The sequence below is a fragment of the Podarcis vaucheri genome, assembly GCF_965113315.1.
Source record: "Podarcis vaucheri genome assembly, chromosome: 7".
Lineage (NCBI taxonomy): Eukaryota > Metazoa > Chordata > Lepidosauria > Squamata > Lacertidae > Podarcis > Podarcis vaucheri.
This window is the reverse complement of record NC_138765.1, coordinates 54,900,418-54,923,775: the sequence shown is the minus strand read 5'-3', so window position 1 is coordinate 54,923,775 and position 23,358 is coordinate 54,900,418. Positions and strand designations below refer to the sequence as shown.

The following is a 23,358-nucleotide window of genomic DNA, read 5'->3' as shown; positions in this document are numbered from 1 at the left end:
CACTAAAGGTTAACTGTAACTACCAGGATTCTTGGGGAGGAAAGTGCTTTCAGTATATGGTGTGTGTGCAGGCTGCCCAGGTTTCTTGAGCGCATTCGCCTGCCTGGTGGTGCCAGCTGGGTCTCTCCACACCCACCTCCGCATCCCTCCCATCCTCAGCTTGCTTTGCCGTCTCTCTCCAGCTCTGTATGTTATTATATATCTCGGGATGCACCAGCAAGTTAGCCATCCTCCCGCAGCTCTTGGCAGAGACCAGCGAGGGGAGAAGCCCTTTGGCCAGGCATTGCGGCAGCTGCTGAGATGAGGCTGGAGAGAGGGAGGGGTGGAAAGGCGAGGAGGGGGCACACAGTGCCTGGTAGCCTCCGCCCCTCCCTCTCTGCTGGCCCGGCCAAGAGCTGGAGGTGGTCCCCGAGACAGCAATATGTAAATCGCCCTGGTCCTGCCTCCGACTCCTGCCAGCTGCAATCATCTCCCTCTCGCTGGGCTGGCAGCGATGTCAGGCGCTGCAACTGGGAGAAGCAGCAGCAGCAGAGCCGGGGCTGGGATGCCGCCGGCGGCCACCGCGGCTGGGCTGGGGCCACTGGAGGGGAAGGCGGCGGCTGCCTGCAGAGCTGGTGAGTTGCTGCCCCCCAAGAATCTCGAGGAGGAGGCTTCTGCCCCTCCCTGGCGCGCTCTCCCTCCTCCTGTTATTTTCATGCTTGCTGGTTTGGTTTCAGGGCTGGGTGGAAAAGGATAAAAGCCCTTTTCTAAAACTTGGATGGGAGAGTTAATCCTGCTGCTGCTGCGGCTGCTGTTTCTCCCTGGCTCAGTACCACCACCACCTGCCCTCTTTAGGAGCCGCTTGAGTCTTGGATTCAGCCTGGGAGCTAAGGCTGTGGGTTCTGATCAAGAAACCAGGGAGGCTGCAAGTCTAACGGGCTGCCCTCTCAGCTTCAAGAACTTTGCCTTGGTTTTTGTTCTGAATTCGTGTGGGGTCCTGCCCGTCGCGTTTTCGTGGCTCCTTTGCGACCACGATCATCATCACCACCACCACATATTATTATCGTTGCAATTGGAAAGGCTGTAGCTCAGGGTTAGAGCATCTGCTTTGCATGCAAAAGATTCTAAGTTCAACCCCTCTGTCACTCATACTGAATGAGAAGGACCAATGGTCTGGCTCGATAGGACGCAGCTTCCCATGTTCCTGTTCAGATCAATGAGGACTAGAATCTTACTTTCTCTTAATGGCATAGCTCAGTGGCAGAGCATCTGCTAGGCATGCAGAAGGTCTGAGGTTCAATCCCTGGCATCTCTAGGTAGAGTCGGGAATCTCTCCTGCCTGAAACCCTGGAAATCCTCTGCCAGTCAGCAAAGACAATACAGGGCACTATAGACCAGTGTTCACCCTTTATAAGGCAGCTTCCCATGTGGAACCTGCAGCAGAACGTTTGCTCTTGTTCTGGGTGCCAGCCAGCCAGCCATGCCCTTTTACACAATACTCCATTCCATTTTCAGTCCCGATCTTTTACCCTAACAGACATTCAGGAAGACCAATGAGCATACTCAATTCTCACTGAGATGTATGGGGGTGGTTTCCCCCTAAGGTTTTTCTTTTGGGGGGGATATTCTTCTGCAAACCTTTGTGTTCTCTTCTGATGCTTCCCTCTTGTGTGTGGAAGGGTACCATTTTGGCGCCATGTGGATTGGTGGAGGCACTCAAACAAATGAGTTTGGTTTACTATACATGGGGTGCTAATTAGTGTTAGGATTGTGGTTATATGCAGCACTTTATGGGGCTCAAAGTACTTTCCACACATGATTCCAAGGCTCTAACCTGGTGGTTTTGAGGGGGCCATTCTCAGTGATAGTACCCCACTTATGAAACTCCATCCCAGGTGAAATTAGAACATTCTAGGTATGTCCAGGCACAATTTGAAAACTCACCTTCTTTGTCCAGATCTGGGATCATGATTGGTGTAAATGTGGTATTTTCTGCAGCTATTGATGTAGATCTTTTTAATCTTTGGGGTTGTCACCAGATAAGTTCTACTCAGAGTAAGCTCATCAAAATCACAAGTAATTTAGTTCCATTGATTTCATTGGGTCTACACTCCTTGGATACAACCCTTTTTAAACAAACAAACAAACAATGAACCTGTTTTCATAATTACAACAACTCTGCAGGGTGGGCAATTGTTATTATTCCCATAATGCAGCTTGAAGGGGAGGAGATGTGAAGGAAGGAGATGGAGAGAAATAAAAAAGGGCCTTGCCTAAGGCCACCTCTGCCCGCATAACCTGCCTTTAAAGCACATCTCACCACAAAGTATCATGGGAATTGTGGTTCTGTGAGGGATAAACTACAAATCCCAGCACCCATAACAAACTACAGTTCCCAGGGAGTTGTCCCTCTGTAAGGGTGCTTTGAATGTTTGGTGTGTATGCTGTGAGCTAATGGCAGGGGTGCACTTTGGACCAGGGATTCACTGCTGTTACCACACCCGCTAATAGGTACAAATGATTGTATTCAACTAAGTTCTTCTCAGAACAGATCCAGTAAACCAATTAACATTACTCACATAGTCACTTACATCCCAGTGGGTTGTCTGAGTAAAACTTAGTTGGATACTACCCAAAGTTTTGCTCATTGCATGTTACTGTGCTGGAATATAAGCTCATTTAGGATTGTAAATCAATTCAAGTTTGTGGGGGGGGGGCATATACCGTATTTTTTGCACCATAACACTCACTTTTTTCCTCCTAGAAAGTAAGGGGAAATGTCTGTGCGTGTTATGGAGGAAATGCCTACGGGTGGCAGGCCTATGGATTTTCCTCCTCTAAAAACTATGTGTGTGTTATGGTCGGGTGCGTGTTATAGAGCGAAAAATACGGTATGTGGAAAAGGAACTATATACCAGAATCCTATCCTTTTAAGCACCATTTTTAAGCCAGAGATGTGTAACAGACATGATGTATTGCTCTTACCTATGTCTTGCTTGTTTCAATGGGCTTGCAGAGAGGAGAGGTTCCCTGTGTGAACAGCAGTTGCTTCTAGGATATTATCAATGGACAAATATTTCCGGTAGCTTTTCAAAGTCTCCTCCGTCCCCTCATTTTCTGGTCTCTTTTATGAGATAAGAATGTTTGTGGATCTGCCCTTTCAGAAAATTAAGTGGTTAAAAACAAGACTATTGATATTCACAGTTGTTTTATGTAGCCTCATTGATTTCGGGTACCCTTGCCAAGCCAAAAAGTTGTTTGCTTTCTTACACAGGCAGTGAGTGGACCAGGGCTGAATGGGATTTTAGAAAGCATGGATACAATTGAGAGCATGGTCTTGTTCCATCTTCATGATGTCTTTGGAAATAATCTTTCTCTCTTTCTTTCTCATGGGCCAACCGCTTTGTAATTTGTCTGATTTTCAGTTCCTCTCCAGAAGGGTGGTTGTTGGCCCATCACTAGCCATTAATCTGTTGATATTGATGTCAAGACTGAGTTGGTCATTGGACAAGACGGACACTTGTCCTAAGAAAGGATATAAAGAGCTGGAGGGTGGCGGCAAAGATTTCTGGAAATTATTGTGCAGGGAAAGTTTTTAAGAAGGAAACTGGTGCAAAGACCACGATGTCCTTAGATGTATTCATACCCAGTTCTGTATGTCCTCTTCAGAACTGGCAAAACAGGTCCAACTTTCTCTTTATGTCGGAACATGAATGGTGATTGGATGCACTATTCCAGGCTTCCTCAACCTTGGCCCTCCAGATGTTTTGAGACTACAGTTCCCATCATCCCTAACCACTGGTCCTGCTAGCTAGGGATCATGGGAGTTGTAGGCCAAAAACATCTGGAGGGCCAAGGTTGAGGAAGCCCACACTATTACAATACTGATTGTCACATGGTCCCTACATAAATATGCTCTCTCTTCCTGGAACTGAGGGTTGATTTTTCAGGGAAAGGGGATAGGGGAGTGCAGAGCTTTTACCTCAACAAATTTAATGTTGTTTTCTGAAAGTGGGATGGAACACCCTCAAGTGGGACCACAATATAATCACATTCACCATCCGCTAAAACAAATTAGAAGACAAAACAAGTGGGACCTGAAACAAAATGTGTCACTGTGGAGAGATCCTGTCCAGGATTCTGACTAGCCTGCCTCGTCCTTTACTTGAATTACTCTGTACATCCACCTCAGTCAGCATTTCATACCTAGAGAACATTAAGCTGTTTTGTGGAGGGTTGCCCCTGTAAGTGTTGTTATTTTCCCCGCCTCTAGAGATTTTACTTCTGCAAATTTTTAGCATCCTTCAAACCTGGTGAAACCTCATTTTATGTGTGAATGGTGCCAGTTGGCTACATAAGAATCCATAACCAGAGAATGATTTAACTTTTGTGACCTCAAGGGATACATCCTGCTGGGAACAGGATCACACAGGCAATGCAGGATTAAATCCTCTCTTCCTGCCAATCAGTTGCTATCACCAGTGATGTCAGCTGATGGGCAGGTGGTCATGGTTTGGGGGAAATGACCTGCAGGCCCACAGAAGTCCCCCACCCCTGAGCTCAGTGGTCAAGGTGGGATATAAGGGTTTATTTACTTATTACTAAATTTATATTCTGCCCTTCCTCCCAAAAAAGAGGTTAGGGCAGCCAGAGATAACAGATACTAAGTGTGGTTCAGAACAAATGAAGATTGGTCTTTTCACTGACAATGTGATGTTAATTCTTGGGAATATATCTGAGTGTAAGATTAGCTTGAATAAATAAAACAAAAATAATTTCACATGTTCAGCATGTCATTTGACTTGAGACCACCATGACAATGTAAGTCTATCAAACTACCAGAACAGGTTGCCCTGAAAAACTCTGGAATCTTTCCTTTGTGTGGAGATGGGTTCATATTCCAGGATATATGAACCCTGGGTCAATTACATCCTGTGCCCCTTGCCAGCTCTACCTGGGGGCTCTAAAGTATGAGGAGCATGATGTCAGTTCCCACCCCTTTTCATGAGGAAAGAACATCAAGTTGCATATCAAATAAAAGCCACTTTTTATAATTGGTTGAGGTGATGCCCAATGCCAGCATGATAGCAGCTAATCAGAAGTTAATGATTAAAGGCAAACCTGCATCTGTTAGTCATAGAGCTAAACCTTCCGATATTGACACAAGTTCTCCTTGCTATACCATCCAATAAAGATAACAGACATGGAAAATCTTCTGCTAGATTGAACCTTGCAGAGATTTCAGTGGGCCAAAGCCCTGCTCAACATTCAGCTGGGCTTGAACTGGCAATAGAGTCACAGCGGGGAGGGTTAGATCAGACAATGGCTATGAAAACAAATGGGGCTGAATTTCATCAGAGACTAGTCTACCTTTTGTTGAATTGCACTGTCTCAACTCAAACAGCAGTGAATGCTGTGGATCTATTAGCTATTGTTAGGGATGTTAAGTTGGCAGAAGTGAGTCAGGAGCCCCTAGTTATCCAATGGCTATTTTCCCACCACTTTTTTTGCACTCTGCAATCAAATCCTTAATAATGTAAAGGAAGGTTTCTCAAATGCATTCAAGCTCTCCTACTTTTCATGAAAAGTCCAGCATTATTATTTTTTAAGAAGTGTCTTCTACAAAGATCAAGCCCTCTGACCCCCTTCAAAGCTTGGTGCTATAAGATGGCTTTTTGAGAGGATTAAACGGATTCATGGAAGAGGGTAAGTCTATCAAGGGTTAGTAGTCACAGTGGCTAGCAGGCAATCTTCCATTTCAGAGGCACTAGGCTTTTAGATTCTGTGTTGTGAGTGGTGTCAGTACAATACAGCTACACAATGCTTCCCCTGCAGATGATGCCCAAGCTACCCACGCTCATTGACCTTGAAAGAGGAAAGGATTGGAGCCTCTTCTCCTATAAGTACCTAAGGAGAGCCCTGCTGGATCTGGCCAGTGGCCCATTGAGTCTGTAACTGGGTCCTCACAGGTGTCTGGAGGAAGCTCACAAGCAGAACCTGAGCGCAACAGCACACTCTCCTCCTGCAGTTTCCAGCAACTGGTATTCAGAAGCTTATTGCCTCCGACGGTAGAGGCATGTAACAGATTGTCAAAGCATGAAATGAACTGCAATTTCTGTGCCTGCCAGAACACTTGGGAACATAGGTCTTACACCAAGTTAGGCTAATTGGTCCATCCAGCACAGTATACCACGAGTGTGGAACCTTTTTGGCTCCACAGGTCAGATCATTATCAGGATCTGGCTCACAGGCCAAGTTTGACAGGTGGGTAGGACTGCCCACATGCCAGTAACATGATGGCATTAAGACATCACATCCTGTCCCCCCCCTTTTAAACCTGGTTGCCCCACCTTCCCTTTTAAGCTCAGTCTTGCTGTGATCTTAAAGATGGAGGGAAAGAGATTTCTAAGGGCTTTTGCAAGACTTCCAAGGACTGTGGGGTTCTCCTGCTTCTCCATCCCCTTAAAAGGGAAAGTGGGGGGAGTTCTGCACTGACCGGTGGTGGCTCTCCATGCTCTAGCCCCATTTGAGTCCCGTTGCCGAACAAGTAGGGGCTAGGGGTCTCTGAGGAACGCTTGCCTGAGAGCAGAATCTGCATACAAAGTCAAGACAGTCCAAGGTCAGGAAATTCACATGATCACAGAGCCAAGGGTCAGTTCACAGGTCAGGGAATCCAGAGGGAGAGCAGGCAGCAGCAAGGTAAGGGGCAGGAACTACAAGCATTGTTTCCAGCATTTTACTGTTGTTGAGAGCTTGGCTTAAGAAGTTGGAAGGCAGCTGGTTCTCATTGGTGCCTTCTGCTCTGTGATCTAAGGCTTCCCAGTTCAGGCTGCTGTTCAGCAGGTGAAGCTGCCCCCTGGCCCACAGCACTCCAGGATTTCAAACAGGGAGTCTTACCTAGTCCTACCTGGAGATATCAGGGATTGAAACCAGGACCTTCTGCATGTGAAGAAGATGCTCTGCCACTTTGTTACAGCCCTTCCCCACTAAGATGCCTGAACAAGCTTGACCACTGAGCATGCTAAATGACTGCCACACACCCCTCCATGTGCTAGGAGGAGGAGAATTAAGGTGGCTAAAGGTTAGAAGCTTTAATTACACATTTTTAGTTGCCTTAAAAATTAAATTGCCCAAAGGCTATGTGCTGAAATGTATCCTTTGACCACATTGCCTCCCCAAGATGGCCTGAATTTTATACTATCTGCAACTCTAAAAACCAAGGTGTATATGTAAATAACAGTATTATTATTCTGCTTATGGTCTTTATGTTTGCTGCTCAGGGAACAGCTGTAGTGCCAGAAACTAGGATCAAGTAACAAGAGGAGGCCAAACCCTATCAAAGAAATAAAGAGGGAAGCTCACAAAGATTTCTCTGTAGACTCCAGATTTCCTGATCTTGTTTCCAGAATTGCACCAATGCATTAGCAGTCTGCCTTTTGTCATTTCCAGGCATTGCAACAGTTTTTCAGTTAGCATCTCCTTTTTTGCACATTATGGTTGGGCACAAGAATGTAGGCATGTCTGATTAAATCGCAGCAAAAAATGCTACCGGGATGCAATCATACCAAGGTTCTTTTTATACTTTTTTACACTCAAAGTGCCAGGGTACATCAATAACCATAGACAGTTAGGCATAGGGGCTACAGAAGGTCTCCTACCTCCTTCTATAAATGAAAGGGATGGAATGATGCAAACTGCACACCTGCCACTTAAATTTAGAAATCTTCCTAACTGGGGCAGAATGCAGGTGAGAGCAAACTCACGGGGCAGTAATAGAGCACAGGAAAATCTGCTCATCCCTAGAAATAAACTAGCTGCTTATACAAAACCTGCAGCGATTGGTCACATGTGTGCTTTTATATATATATATATATATATATATATATATATATATATAGTGCTAAAGTTCCATCCAGGATAAAAGTTCCTATATAAATTGGAATGAATCTAGCTAGGTTAATACAATGTCATGGCATCCATTGATGGTGTGATCAAACTGTGTTCTGAATGCAGCTAGATTTCTTTCCCATCTTTCTTTAAAAAATTATTTTTTTTCTTTCTCAACTCTCTAGCACTAATGAGGCAAAGGACCAGATGTGGAAATTTGTGTCTTTAATCCATCCCACATGCTAAAAGGATGAAATCATGGGACTTAGTCTCTCCTGCCTGAAAGGTAAGAAGCCATGTGATGTCTCCTTTATCCTCACTCAGGGATGGGAAACCTGTGGCTCCCCAGATGTTGTTGGCCAGTGGTCAGGGAAGGTGGAAGTTGTAAACCATCAACATCTGGAGGGAACCAAGCTTCTCCATGCTCTGCCTAAACTCACAACTCCATGGATCTATGAGGTGAGCGGGGGGGGGGGTTGTTGTGCTCATGGGACCATGATTATTTTCAAAGGGGTTTGGGGTTTTTTTGCCAGAAAGATGGAATAATATTCAGCAGCCTATAAACAACTTGATGCTATCCACACCACATTTAAAGTTACACTTTTAGGACAGATCCACACCCTACATTTAAAGCACATCCAACACACATTTAAGGCACAAGCATCCCACAAAGACCCTTGAGAACTGTAGTTTCCTCCCAACAGACCTACAATTCCCAGTAACCTTAACAAATGTCTGTTGCCAGGATTCTTTGGAGGAAGTCAAATGTTTAAAACGTGCATTGGGTGTGCTCTGAGAGCACAGTATGGATCTGCCCTCGAAGTGTAACTGGTTTGAAAGAAATCCGAGGGGAAGTGTGAATTCTTATCACTTGGAACAACATACATTGTCATCCAAATGCTACAAGTTTCCCACATGTGTATATGAAGCAGCCACCTTGCGCTGATCATTAGTTCATCTCTAGCTCAGGATTGAGTCACTACTGAGATCTCTTCCAGGGTTTCGGGCAAGAGTCTTTCACAGCCCTATCTGGAGATGCCAGGTCTTGAACCTGGAAGCTTTTGAACATAGATGTTCAGATCTTGCTGGACTACAACTCCTATCATCCCTGACCATTGGCCCTGCTGGAGTCCAGCATCTTTTGGAGGACCATTCCTTGATCTAATGGATCAGGTCTTTAAAAGAGAAGGCTCTGAGTTGGACCAGACTTCCTCCCTGCCTCCCTTCTTCCCAGAAAGCAGGCACGTGCCATCTCAGCAGCCTTGACTAAGGACAGGCAATCTGAGAGGAGAACTTTATGACTGCAATAACCCAGGACATTTGGAAGGAACTCCAGAAGCCGCCTACAGTGTATTCCGCCACCGCCACCCCATCTAGTTAAAACCAAACTTGGCAGGAGCCACTGGGCCCACTTACTCATCCGAGAAGCAAGGTGGAAGCGAACAATTGGCAGCAGCCAATTGCAAATGGGAGGGAAATAGGGCGGGGTGTGTGTCTGTGCACTACATGGGTTGTCCCAGTTTCATTCCACTGGCCTGGATTTATGCTGCGGTGCAAAGGCAGGGCAGTAGCAAAATTCTGCTTTCTGTTTGGCTAATGCACACACCACAGTTAGTAACCCCTAATTGCTGCTTGCTAGTAGGGATGCAAGAAGGCAGCGATTTCCATTCCGACCTGTCTTCATCACAAGCGGTGCTGCTTCCGTTCTGCTGCAGTTCCACATCCGCCAAATTCGGAAGCTGTCCACCATATTACCTAATTTACGGTAGATACTTATTTCCACAAGTTATGTTACTTACATGTAAACAAATGACACAATTATTTCTGCACCATTCATTTAATAATAATAATAATAATAATAATAATAATAATAATAATAAATTTCATTTATATCCCGCCCTCCCCAGCCGAAGCCGGGCTCAGGGTGGCTAACAACAATAAAACAGTAGAACAGTAGAACACAACACAACACTCTATTTTTTTAAAAAAAACATATTTATTGAAATTTCCAAAACTCAAAAAAGAAAAACAAAAGAAAAAGAAAAAATAAACCTTTAGAATTAAAGCCTTACTTTCGTTAACATCTTTCCTGGACTCCCCCGTCCCTCTCCCTATTGTATTCCCCTTTCATTAATTTAGTTCCACAAGTTCTTACTCCCAATTTAAAACTTATTTTGTTTAGCCCACTATTCAACTTAGTTATATAACCACTTTCCCTTTAAGTTCCACCATCTCTCATCCTTAAAAGAAAGTTTTTCCCCCAAGGTCCACCCCAATTTCCTTCCACGAATCCCCTTTTTTTGATAAACACGTCCAAACAAAGTAAGAAATATACAAAGATTCAAATTGTTTTACACCTATGGATTCCAAATCTCCCCCCGTCCTTCCCCGGTTTCGATTCCCCATGTCCATCAGTCTATCTACTATCAGCCTGGAGATCTCACGTCCATAGCCGATTTTATTTTTTCTTCCTTTCTCAGTTCCAACTTGCCGGTTTTTTAAATAATATTTAACTTCAGACACCCAGTCTTAAAGAGGCCCCTGACAGGCCTTTGGTTTTCCTTAGTCTTTCACAATAATATAGCTCCTCCCTTGTTCTTTCCAAGTCGTCATCAGTCCTTTGTTCTTTTTTCTCAGGTTTCTTTTCCTGTTCCGCTGCAAAAACATTCTAATTCAAAAATTTAATTCCTCTACAGGGGCTATTATTTGTTCAGGAACAAAAACTTGCGCCCAGTCCCTTCCATTCTTCAATAGATAATTCTATTGTCTCCTTTAGTATAGCCACCTCTGTAGACAAAATACTGTTTCGTTTTTGCAGCTTTCCCAGAAGATAACAAGTCCTGTGCAATTCCAAGAGTATTTTTCCACTTACGACCATTCTTGTAATGTCCCGGAACCCCTCTAGGGGGATTGTAGTAACTTTGTTTCCTCAAATCCAAAAGTCAAGTTGTTATTCCTTATTTTTGACAGTTTATATCCAAATTGTAACAAAACTGACCGGCAAAGTCCTCATAGCAAAGTCCTCTTTATATTCTCCAACTTTGACAGCTGTCAAAGTCTCTGTCTCTCTTCACCAGGCTCTCTCACGGATCACCCCGGTTCCCGGGGGGGGGGGTTGCACCTTAACTCTCACCGTCCACTCTTCTCCTCCAGCACAGTTCTTATAATTTCCCATCGTGGAATTAATAATTTTTATCAATAAACAGAAGCAAGCTCTTTTCTCAACCTTAGTTGCCAAATCCTTGTTTTAAAGTGTCTACAATAGGGGGGAGACGGACTTCCTTTTTGCATCTCCCCCGCTCGTACCGAATCCGAAAAAAAAATTCTTTTAAGTCCGATTTCCAAATTACTCACGGGTTGTTATTTATAGTCCAAATTTTCAATGGAAGAAGTCAGCGCTCTCCGTCGAATGGCATGCGGCTTCACTCGGCAGGGAAAGCAGAGGACTCATAGCACCACGCCACCCCCGTCCCCCGCTCCGTAGCCTTTAAAAAGGCTCCTTCGCGGGTCGGGGGCGCTAACGGTGCCCGCCGAGTCACCACGTCCATGGGCTCCGTGCCCATGGTTTTTGAGGGTCCCCGCGTCGCCGACGCGGTAGGACCCAACCCCTGCCGAGCAGACTCCCTCCGGAGCTCGGAGGGAGTCCGCCATTCAGCGATGGCGCCAACCCGGAAGTCTCAACAACACAACACTCTAAAATCATTCATTATAAAATTAATTCAAAGCAAACCACTGGCAACCATTGGGCCAGAGCTCCGCGAAGATTGCCAAAGAAAGGAGTCAGGCTGTGCCCTGGCCAAAGGCCTGGTGGAACAGCTCTGTCTTGCAGGCCCTGCGGAAAGATGTCAAGTCCCGCAGGGCCCTAGTCTCTTGTGACAGAGTGTTCCACCAGATCGGAGCCACAGCCGAAAAAGCCCTGGCTCTAGTTGAGGCCAGCCTAACCTCTCTGTGGCCTTCAAGATGTTTTTATTTGAAGACCGTAAGTTTCTCTGTGGGACATACCAGGAGAGGCGGTCCCGTAGGTACGAGGGTCCTAGGCCGTATAGGGCTTTAAAGGTTAAAACCAGCACCTTAAACCTGATCCTGTACTCCACCGGGAGCCAGTGCAGCTGGTATAGCACCGGGTGAATGTGATCTCTCAGCAAGGACCCCATAAGGAGTCTCGCTGCAGCATTCTGCACCCGCTGGAGTTTCTGGGTCAGTCTCAAGGGCAGCCCCACGTAGAGCGAGTTACAATAATCCAGTCTGGAGGTGACTGTCGCGTGGATCACAGTGGCTAGGTCAGGGCGAGAGAGGTAAGGAGTCAACTGCTTAGCTTGGCGGAGATGAAAAAATGCTGCCTTTGTTATAGCTGCAATCTGCGCCTCCATGGAAAGAGAGGTGTCGAAGATTACACCCAAACTCTTAACGGACGGTGCTGGCACTAATTGCGCCCCCGCAAGAGATGGGAGTTGCCCCCCCTATCCCATATCGTCCCGTCCCAGCTACAGGACCTCTGTCTTCGAAGGATTTAGCTTCAACCGGCTCCCACGTAACCATCCAGCCACAGCTTCCAAACATCTGGTCAGTGTGTCTGGGGCTGAGTCAGGATGGCCATCCATCAGCAGATAGAGTTGGGTGTCATCAGCATATTGATGGCAACCCAGCCCAAAACTCCGGACAAGCTGTGCGAGGGGGCGCATAAAGATGTTGAAAAGCAATGCAAAGGAAACATAATTTAAATGGGAATGAGGCCATAATCAATTTCATATCATTTGAAGGCAACGACAACAGCAAATACTGCAGGATTGGTTCCCTTCACAGACCTGGGACAAATAAGCAAACGTCGGCAATTTCTGCTTCTGTTTCCGATTTCCATGGCATTCCCTGGCATCCCTACTCGCCAGACATGCACAGAGCACTACGCGTGCCCCATTTCAACAACCCTTGGGGGGTCATAAAACCTGCTAAGGGTTGTCAGGATGAAGCCAGCTGTTATAGACGTTCTTCTATCCATGGAGATGCTCTCTGTTCCAAGCTGGGGAAAGCACCATTCTCACAAAGCAGCCTTCGCTTTTATTTTATTTTCAGTGTGCTCTGTTCTCTCACTGGGTAATCGGGGCAAGTGCTAAATATTGCATCACCCATTAGCTTTTACTGCTGCTTGGCCCCGATGCCAGCGTGGGCTGTCAGCTTTAATGCCAAGCCAAAGGCCTGAGCACCTGCTGCCTTTCCTTCCCCGGGGGGCTCCTCACACAGTGTGGGGCTGGGCCAGCTCCCTCAGGTAGCAGTGCTGGGGAGAGCATCTTGAAAGCAATCTCCCAGCGAGAAGGGGAGGGAAATGCACCCCCTCTGACACTTTGGAACCATGGATTATTCATTCACTCTTTGGGCTGACATTCAGGTTAATAGGCTGTGGCTGCTCTGGCCCTGCTAGTCAAAGCCACAAATGGCCTGCAGGAACCCTTGTCTGCCCCATGGGAATGCCACCTCTCTGGCAATTGCTCCTGTGCTTCCAAAAGCAGTGCAGCAGACAGGTGGCACTTCTGAAACTGTGAGCAGGCAGCAGCTGGGGAGAGCAATACCAGTTGAATTTCAGACTAGCAGACCCTACACTCCATTTCCTATTTCCTATTTCCTGGTCCCTGAACCTGGTCAACTAACAGTCCTATTTTGCACCATGTTTTTCTTTTGCCCCTGAGGGTCATCTTCTGAAAATTAGAGTATAAGTTGCTGGGGATTTTGCTGTTCAGGGCTCGGCCATCTCCTCCAGGTCTCTGGTCCTCAATGCAGGGTGTGGCAGATGTATTCTGATGCATCAGTGCATGTACTTATAAATTTCTATGCATGAACACTAAGTGGTATGCAGCCTACCACTTCACACAAGGCATCTGCTGAGGTATATTCTGGACCCCTGCTAGCCAAAGAGCAAACAATTGGTTGCTTTTTAAAACAGCTTAGGACAGGGCTATTGCAGATTAAACAAATGCAGCATGCAGTATATCAGGCAGAGAGAAGCTGTTGCTCAGCCCAGCAAGGATGCTTCTGGCAAGACCACAACCTATCCTCAACCAGCCCCCATCCGCTTGCCTTCTCTCTTACAACCTTCCTGGGTGCTGCTGCTGCCCCTCCTCCTTAGTCTCAGCGTTGCCCCTTGTACAACTCAGGAGGAAGGAGGAGGTTGAGGGTGGGGGCAAAACTAGAATGTGTTGGCTCTGCCTATCATGGGCTTTGGCTCTCCCTACTGGTTGGGCAACCCAGCCCCTACTGGCACCACTGGTGATGTTCCCCCTCCTCCTTTACTCCCCATTTTTCTAAACCTGATCACGTCGCTTGCCCTTTTCTGCACTTTTTGCACTTTTGCATCTCCTGGGAAGGAAAGACGTGAAAGGCCCAGCGAGAGATACAGAGATGCCGTTTTGCAGCAGCAGCTGCTGCAGCTGATGTTATGAAGGTCTCGTAAAAGCCGCTTCCACAGAAGATCCCCTGGGAACCAGGCAGAAGCCTCCACACGACTCTTTGCAAGGAAACAGTGGGGGCGAGGGCATCAGAAGTGTACTGGATATAAATAATATATGTTCAAATGCTTCCCTTGTGTCAGACACAGTGCCTTGGATATATGGCTCACACAAGGCCTCCTCATCTCTTCCCAGCTCATGAGCCAAAGTTTTCAGCTGCTTCAGTGAATTCCCAAATGCCCTCCTTGAAATGCTCTTTTCCACCCCCGTGGAATCTTCACAGTCACTTTCAAGTGACGCCACTTGAAAAAAGACCTTAGATATAACCCTCACACACACACATACACACACATACCTGTCCTCTTTATTTCTACCATTTCACCTCTGTCTTTCCTTCAGGTAGGTCTGGGGCAGCACACATGGCTCCTCTTTTATCCTCACTGCAACCCTGTGAGGCGGGTTACACTGAAAGAGTAGGACCGACCCAAGATTTGTTGTTGTTTAGTCGTTTAGTCATGTCCGACTCTTCGTGACCCCATGGACCAGAGCACGCCAGGCACTTCTGTCTTCCACTGCCTCCCACAGTTTGGTCAGACTCATGTTTGTAGCTTCAAGAACACTGTCCAACCATCTCGTCCTCTGTCGTCCCCTTCTCCTTGTGCCCTCCATCTTTCCCAACATCAGGGGCTTTTCCAGGGAGTCTTCTCTTCTCATGAGGTGGCCAAAGTATTGGAGCCTCAGCTTGGAGACCCAAGATTAGCTGATGGGAAAATATGACCAGGTGGAGATTTGAACCTGAGTTCCCTCCCCGCGCCATATAACCCCTTCAAAAATCTTTGCTCTACTTTAGTTCTTAGTGTGGACTCCATACAGCAAGGCTGAATTATGGTAAGTTCATAAGAATTATGAGGGAGAAAGGCCCACAGTTTCAATTTCATTCAGCCATCTCTCTTTCTCTCTGTGTGTGCTATCCCAGAGATTGCTAATGTGGCACCCTGGGTGCACAGAATCGCACCCCCACTTTAAACAGTCATGGATTCCCCTAAAGAATCCTGGGAACTGCAGTTTATTACAAAAAGTACTTCTGTCTTTTCCGGATTCAGTTTGCTACATGAGGTGGTCATCTGGGGATTTGGGGTGGGAACGGTTAAATTCACCAATATGTGGAGGTGACATCCAACTCCATTAGTGTGGTGGCAAGTTCTGAAGTGCAGCCATTCTCCTGAACAGTCGTGGCTCTCCAAAGATTATACAAGAACCTTATACAATAGTGATAATTAGGAATGCATTGCAATGATCAATGCAGATCTCTGTGTGTTGCTTTTCCGCTATATCCATGCTTCTCAAGCTATTTGAAGTGTTGGACCAGCAATTCCTACCCTCCCCGCCCCCAGTGTGCCAGGAACTGTTACCATAGTTGGCTCTGAAGGGTACCACTCAACCTGGGCTGTGGTGGAGTTGTTGGGGAGTAGCAGTTGATGGCTCATAGGCTTGTACTGGTCCATGGACCATGACTTTGTGTAGCACTGAGCCAAATCTACTATATTCTGAGCATGTTCATGGGCAAATGATTTGGAGTGATGATGATTTCACTATCATCTTAAGCTGTGTCTCGAGTTGTGTTTGCCATGAAGTTCCACTGCATGTGACAGAACCTGCGCACCATTCTCTTGAAACAGAAGCACCTCATGTTTTCAGTGTTCCTAAATACTTAGCTTTGGAGCCTACAGAACAATTCCTCCTTGCTGTTCCTCCCATGCTCCTTCTCCAGAGTGGCTCTAGGAGCCAATTCTCCGTGGCTGATTCACCTCCTTTCTCTCTGATTGGCTCCAGTCAGCACAAAGGTTGAGAAACCTTCCTTTCATTGGCTAAAAGCCCCCCTTCCATGCTGAATGGGTGGCTCTAGGATGCTGCAGACAGGGACCCTACTAGTATCCTGCTGCAGAAATAGTAATAGATCGTCAACCTCCTGCAGCTCTGGACCACTGCACTACTTCGCAGCTTTCTTTCTCTTTCCTCAATCTCTTGTTTCTATCATCCAAACCTGGAAAAACAACAACACCCAGCTAATATTCTCAGCAGGTCTCTGCTGTCAGTTTTGGACTGGACGAGGGCAAGCAAACTGAAGCTTACTCCAGAGGATAAGTTGGCTAAGGGATCTGATGTTTCAGGGATGCCAGCCTGTTCCGAATGGGGCTGTGCTTCCTCCCGAACAGCAGCCTCACAGCCTTGTGAAGAAGACGCTGAGCTCCACATGGCTGGGGCCAAGCCCTTTATGAACAGCAACGCACTCCCATCTGGAAATGCATTTGTAAATCGCAACTCTCTTGGTGATGAGCTGCAGCCCTTAATGCAGGTCCATCCACCAGCTGGGCCGAGAGGCCCTTATTGATTCCCAAAGAGCGAGGCCTGTTCCATCATCATTAATAACAGATGAGTCGAGCGGCTTTGGATGCAAAGCCCTACTGAGCCTGTTTCACCTAAATGCCATTGAATGGCGAGCAGGGAGGGAGGAGAGGTGAGAAGGAAGGCTTGGGCCAGACTAGAGGCAGCCTGGCATGAGCGCCATTGAGATGGATGGGGCTGGAGCAAAAAGCACATCCATTGCTTTCATGCAGATCCCATTCATTACTTGGTTGGCATCCCCATGGGCAGCCAGCGTAGAGAGTGGTTAATGGACCTAAGAACTTAACAGCCCTGCTGGATCAGGTGAAGTGTCCATCTAGTCCAGCATCCTGTTCTCAGCAGCCAACCAGATGCCTCTTCTGGGAAGCCTGTGAGCAGCACATGAGGGCAACTGCTCTTTCCCTACCTGCAGTTCACAGCAAGTGCTATGCAGGGACACCCTGACTTAGGCAGTGGAGGAAGAGCAAAGGCATTGTGGTTAGTAGCTACTGATACCCTTTGCCTCCATCTTTTACAGCCATTCAGGTTGGTGGCCGTCACAGTTTCTTGTGCAAGTGAGTTCCATAGTTTAACTATGTGCTGCTCTGCGAATAAGTGCTTTCTTTCGGCCCTCTTGAATCTTCCAGCATTCGGCTTTATTGGCTGGTCCAGAGTTCTAGTAAAGTGGTACCTTGGGTTAAGTACTTAATTCGTTCCGGAGGTCTGTTCTTAACCTGAAACTGTTCTTAACCTGAGGTACTACTTTAGCTAATGGGGCCTCCTGCTGCTGCCGCACCGTCGGAGCACAATTTCTGTTCTCATCGTGAAGCAAAGTTCTTAACCCGAGGTACTATTTCTGGTTTAGCGGAGTCTGTAACCTGAAGTGTATGGAACCTGAGGTACCACTGTATTATGAGAGGGTTCTTTCCCCAATCTGCTTTCTATACGCCATGCATAATTTTAGACACATTTGCTTGGGAATAAGTAAGTCCTGGGACGTGGGTGGCGCTGTGGGTTAAACCACAGAGCCTAGGACTTGCCGATCAGAAGGTCAGCGGTTCGAATCCCCACGACGGGGTGAGCTCCTGTTGCTCGGTCCCTGCTCCTGCCAACCTAGCAGTTTGAAAGCATATCAAAGTGCAAGTAGATAAATAGGTACCGCTCCAGCGGGAAGGTATACGCCGTTTCTGTGTGCTGCTCTGGTTCGCCAGAAGTGGCTTAGTCATGCTGGCCACATGACCCAGAAGCTGTATGCCGACTCCCTCGGCCAATAAAGCAAGATGAGCATCACAACCCCAGAGTCGGTCACAACTGGACCTAATGGTCAGGGGTCCCTTTACCTTTTAAGTAAGTCTTATACTGAGCCTTGTGGGACTGTCTTCTAAGTAGGCCTGTGCAGGAACAAACTCCTGCAGATCTTGAAGCATCTGGAGAAAGGGAAGACTGCCTTAATGAAACCCACAGGCCCAAACCCCTGGCGCCAACCCACTTTTACTTTTAATTATTATTAAATGCTTTAAATTCTTTTTAACTGTTTTTATTGATAGTATTAATGTTCCTTGTGAATCAGAGGTTTTACTACAATCGATCTGTACATAAATCTTGTTAAATAAATAAAATATAACTTAGGCAAAACATGCACAGGCATTGAAAGCAGGATTGTGTATGTATAACCACCCCAATACCCTCATGAGCACAAATCGTCACGAATGTCTGCTTTGCTGGCAGATTACAGCGTGCATCCCATATGTGTCTCTCCAATGCCCACCAGAGGGCGCCCTTGCAACATTTTTGGCTGCAAACTTTGCTAGTTGTAGGCAATTTGGTAGGGAGGGGGTCTGAGAAGGAAGGAAAGCACCAGTTTATCAGTCTTCTCTTCTTCTTCTTCGGTGGGCAGCTTCTTCTTCGGAAGCGTCATTTGTATTCAGCGCTGCACAACAAACTAAATATAACCCAGGATCTTCTTTACCATGGTGATGGCACTGTGTCAGTTGACGGCAAACCTGGTGTATCGAAGCATGCTTTCACCATATGGCCCAGCATTAGAAGGGCGAGGGAGGTGATCAATCTTGAAGCATTAGGGAACAGAAGACCTGCCAGCATCCTCAGGAGCCGAGCACATTCAGCTACAGCTGCAGAGGGGCAGATCTGACCTGACACACCAACGATGCATACTGTGGTGACAGTCACTGCTGGGTTACTCAATAGGCAAACTAAATATAAGCTTATAGAGCACAAGCAAAAGCAGGGGCACAAAAAAGAGGTTTTTTAAAATATTACCTATGATTTCAACAAGCCTTGAAATAGTCATCAGGAGAACAATCAGATATTTGTTAGACTTCCTTACACTGCACCCCACACTATTTCCCTCATTTTTCTCTTCGGCTTTCATTACTTACCCCCACCTAAACCAGGGGGTGTCCTACCAAGGTAGATCAAAAGAATGCAAGGGAAATGGATCCTGTCACATGCTGCACATGACATACATGCATGTACATTTCAGGACGCATGTAAATTTTAGGTGTATACAAGCATAGCAAATAATACTTGAAGTTTGGTATTGTTTTTATTGTGGGTTACATTTAAGGGGCATCATCATATTTCCATGCTTAGGGCCTCCAAAGGTCTTAATCTGGCCCTGAAAAACAAAATTAAGCAACCATATAACCAGGGCTGGCCTTAATAGGAAGCTGCTTTATACTGAGTCTGACCATTGGTCCATCCTGCTCAGTACTGTCTATACTGACTGGCAGTGGACGTTTTAGGCAGAATCTTTTCCCAGCCCTTCCTGGAGACACCAGGGATTGAACCTGGGACCTTCTGCATGCAAAGTCAGATCCATGCCATACATTGGAAGCTCATTTATACCGCTTTAAAAGTCACAGCTTCCACCCAAATATCCCCTCTCAGAGCTGCAGCTCCTAGCACCTTTACCAAACTACAGTTCCCAGGATTCTTTGTGGTGGGGAGGCCATATGTCTTTAAATGTGGTTTAAATGTATGGAGTGGGTGTGTTCCTGTACGGCTGGAAAGTGCAAGCTTTGGAAGTAAATGTTTCCTAAAATCTTTATCAGGGCCTGCCACCAAGGGCTCAGCCGTACTGTTTTAACGTGTAGGGTCAGTGCTTCCTGTCTCTTCATTAATTGCCTACTATCTGTATGACGTTCTCTAAATCACTGCCTTCCCACATTTTCTCATACCCCTCTCCTTTCAAGAGTATCCCTCGTATGAGGAAATCCAGACTGAAGGAGTGGAAAGTGTGGCAAGGCAATGTCACATAGCCAACAGAGAATTAACAGAGGTGCGGGAAGCTTATTATCCACTTACTTACTTCTTCCAGTTGGTAAGACAGCTATGGTCATTCCTGGAATGGGCAGCTTGACCACAATTGCCCATGCATTGGTAACCTCATGGCTGGATTACTGCAATGCGCTCTGTGTGGGGCTACCCTTGGAGTTGGTCCAGAGGCTGCAGCTGGTAGCAAATGCAGTGGCTAGGCTGCTTGGGGGGGCAAATTACTGTACTTCCAGCATGTAACACCCTGTTTGTGGAATTTGCACTGCCAATCTGCCTATCCCATATACACCCAGTAGATCACAGTTGCCTGTGGGAGAGTTTCTCTTGCAAGTTCCCACAATATCAGAAACCCGCTTTGCACTAACTCGCAGCAGGGTTTTTCGTGTGGCTGCCCCATTCTGCAGAATAGTGTTCCTGTCGAGATACAACAGTCACACACTATCTGAGAAGGGCTGATTCCTCTCTGTGACATAAAACACACACACCCAATTTCCTCTGAGGAACAATGAACGTCAGAGGTTGCCACCTCCCGGAGAAAGGTAAATTCTCTCTCTCTCTCCCTCTCCCTCTCTCCCTCTTGTTCCCTCAGGCTTTAAAACACACGTCAACAGAGGTGGTGGCGGCGGCGGCAGCGGGGACATTCCTGTCATGGCTGACAAGCGCCTGAAAGTCCCAGACATTATTATCACGCCTCCTACCCCCACGGGGAAGGCGCTGTCAAGAGACACCAGGCAGGAAGGTGAAGACTCTCCGCACAACTGCTGAGCCAGATGGTCTGGGATTTGGCCGCCCGCGGTGGGGCCAGAGGGACCTGGAATGTGAAGATGCCACTAAAAAGCCCGGTGCTGTGAACAGCTTGCTCAGGAACTCATCTGTGCCTCTGGGTTTCCCTAAGCCATCCTCCGTTTCCCTCTCCTCCTTCCTTTGCCTGGGTTTATGAAAAAATTATGAATGGATCTACATATACCTCACTGTTGGGACCGTTGCACTGTTAAAAACTGGCAGCCGGCACGGAGGGCCTGTTGAGAAATGAGCTGGGCCAATGGCATCTGGAGAAGAAGAGCTGCTCCAATGGATGGGGTTGGAGAGCTGGGAGGAGAGGAATGGTCTTGCAGGTGGTGGCCCCCTGCCTCCAAAGTCTCTGCTTGTATCAAGCCTTTCCTTAGTGGTATCAGCCGGTCTGGCCAAATTACCGCAAGCTTGCCTTGGTCTAGAGCCCTGGTTGATTTGAGTGTAGCAAGATCATCAGTCCCTTTCTGTTGTGGAATGGATAGGCCATCGCTCAGTGGCAGAGCATTTGTCTTGCATGCAGAAGGTTCCTAGTTTGACACACACACCCCAGGTATCTCCAGGTATGGCTGAGAGAGAACCCTACCTGAAGTGCTGGAGAGCCTCTGCCAGTCAGTGCAGACAATATTGAGCCAGATGGGCCAGTGGTCTGAATCCATATAAGGCAGCTTCTTGTGTGGTTGAACTCCTCTGTGTCACCAATAATACATTGGGAAATGTGCCTCAACAGGAGCTGGCACTTTGGTGTGTGAGGAGAAGGGGGAGTAGTGTTTCTCCACTAGGAGTAAAGAAGCCCTAAGTTTGGCACTGGCAGTGACATAATAGCAAGAAGAACTGGCAACATCTTACCATCCCATTTGTAAGGGACCAATACAATAATATTTGTGGCCACCATTTTGTTGTTTCTCTTCACACATGAAATTCCACAAGAGTGAGGAAAGTGGGAATACTACATTCCCTAAGGCAGGGGTAGTCAACATGGCGCCCTCCCAACGTTGTTGATCTCCAGCTCCCATCAGCCCCAATCAGCATGGCCAATGGTCAGGGATGATGGGAGTCGTAGTCCAACATCATATGGGAGGGGACCGCATTGGCTGACCCTGCCTCAAGGGAAGATTGAATCCTTCTTGTTAGAGCTTTATTTAAGCTAGTTTTTTTAATGTTTTAAAAAGGCCACAAAATGGTTCAGGCATAGCTGGGAGAACTGTTCTTCACTAGCAGGGAATTGCTCTCCACTAGCAATGTTACTGGCACTAGCCAATAGGATTCTGTGACCACAGCCTACAGCATGCAGACAGTAACAATGGACACACTCATGGGGGTTGTGGGGATGGCGAGGTAATCCCATTTTACCAGCCACAAAATATTTCTGTTTTCAGTGCTGAGGAAATGTGATCTTCCCCACAATTGAATACCATTGTTTTACAGAAGCCTTGTGGGATGTTGTGCACCACGGATGTCTGAAAACAATTGTGGATTTATTGCATGGGGATAATGGTTGTCTGTAATATGAGCTGAAAAAGAGGGTACATCAGTGTTTGATTCAATTAAGACTGACTTTATTTGATCAGTTTTTAATATGACTCATCCGTCCTTTCCCACAACCAAATCTTTAGGTTCAATATCAGGGAATCTCAAATAGCCATACAGATTTTGACTGGACTTCAGAAGCATCAAAATCTTCTCATCCATGCAGCAAATTAAACCCAATCAACCTCCGTACGCAATTGCAGAGCACCTAGGATTCTTGCAAGCACTTCTTATTAAATATTATTGTATTATTAGAGATGGAATGATTGTTGGAATGAGCATCAGATTATTGCATACCTAGATTGCTATCAGCTATGTAAGAAAATTGGATGTCATTTCCTGCCTTCCCCCTTTTTATAATATTTGAGAACCATACATTTAATTTCTAACATTATTTTTTAGAGGGATGCAAACATCTGAGTTTGGTGCAAGAATATTTTGTTTCAGCCTTAGCATGGATTCTAGACTTTGTGAGCTGGCATGGATGTTTGCTTCCAAAAAAAATTAAAAATGTTTCCCAAGTCTCTGGGAGGGGAGGGATATTTATAAAGCATCATGGTTTTATTACACATAAAAATCTCCCACTTGGTTTTATGGACTGGTTGTCAATTCTTTTCAGATCAGGGTACGTTAAACAAGAACAGTGTCTGGGGAACTATTATCCTTCCTAGAGATCTGGCTAATCGGACCTGGATCCAGTGACAAAAAAGAGCCTTTCTAGGTGATTTTGTGGTATTTTGCTATGTCAGGGATAATTTGGCTGTGATTCCTGCATTGAAAGGGTTGGGCTAGTTGATCCTTCTAACTCTGCAATTCTGTTATTCTAATTAAGAAGCAGCACATCACTAATCCAGCAAACATGATGAATGGGAAGCAATAAAACAAGCAGACCACCAAACTGAGAAAATAAAAAAATTCCTTCCTGTAGCACCTTAAAGACCAACTAAGTTAGTTCTTGGTATAAGCTTTCGTGTGCATGCACACTTCTTCAGATACACTGAAACAGAAGTTGCCAGATCCTTCTATATATTGAGGAGGTGGGGAGGGGTATTAC

The 23,358-nt window shown here is 46.4% G+C and overlaps 1 long non-coding RNA gene across 1 annotated transcript; it reads left to right on the top strand.

Annotated features, from left to right (window-relative positions):
• The first annotated feature begins 227 nt into the window (after positions 1 to 227).
• On the top strand, positions 228 to 22,879 carry LOC309536014. The gene is made up of 3 exons (XR_014221485.1): positions 228 to 614; positions 8,052 to 8,152; positions 20,575 to 22,879. It is a non-coding gene; the product is annotated as an uncharacterized lncRNA (long non-coding RNA).
• The last annotated feature ends 479 nt before the right edge of the window (positions 22,880 to 23,358 follow it).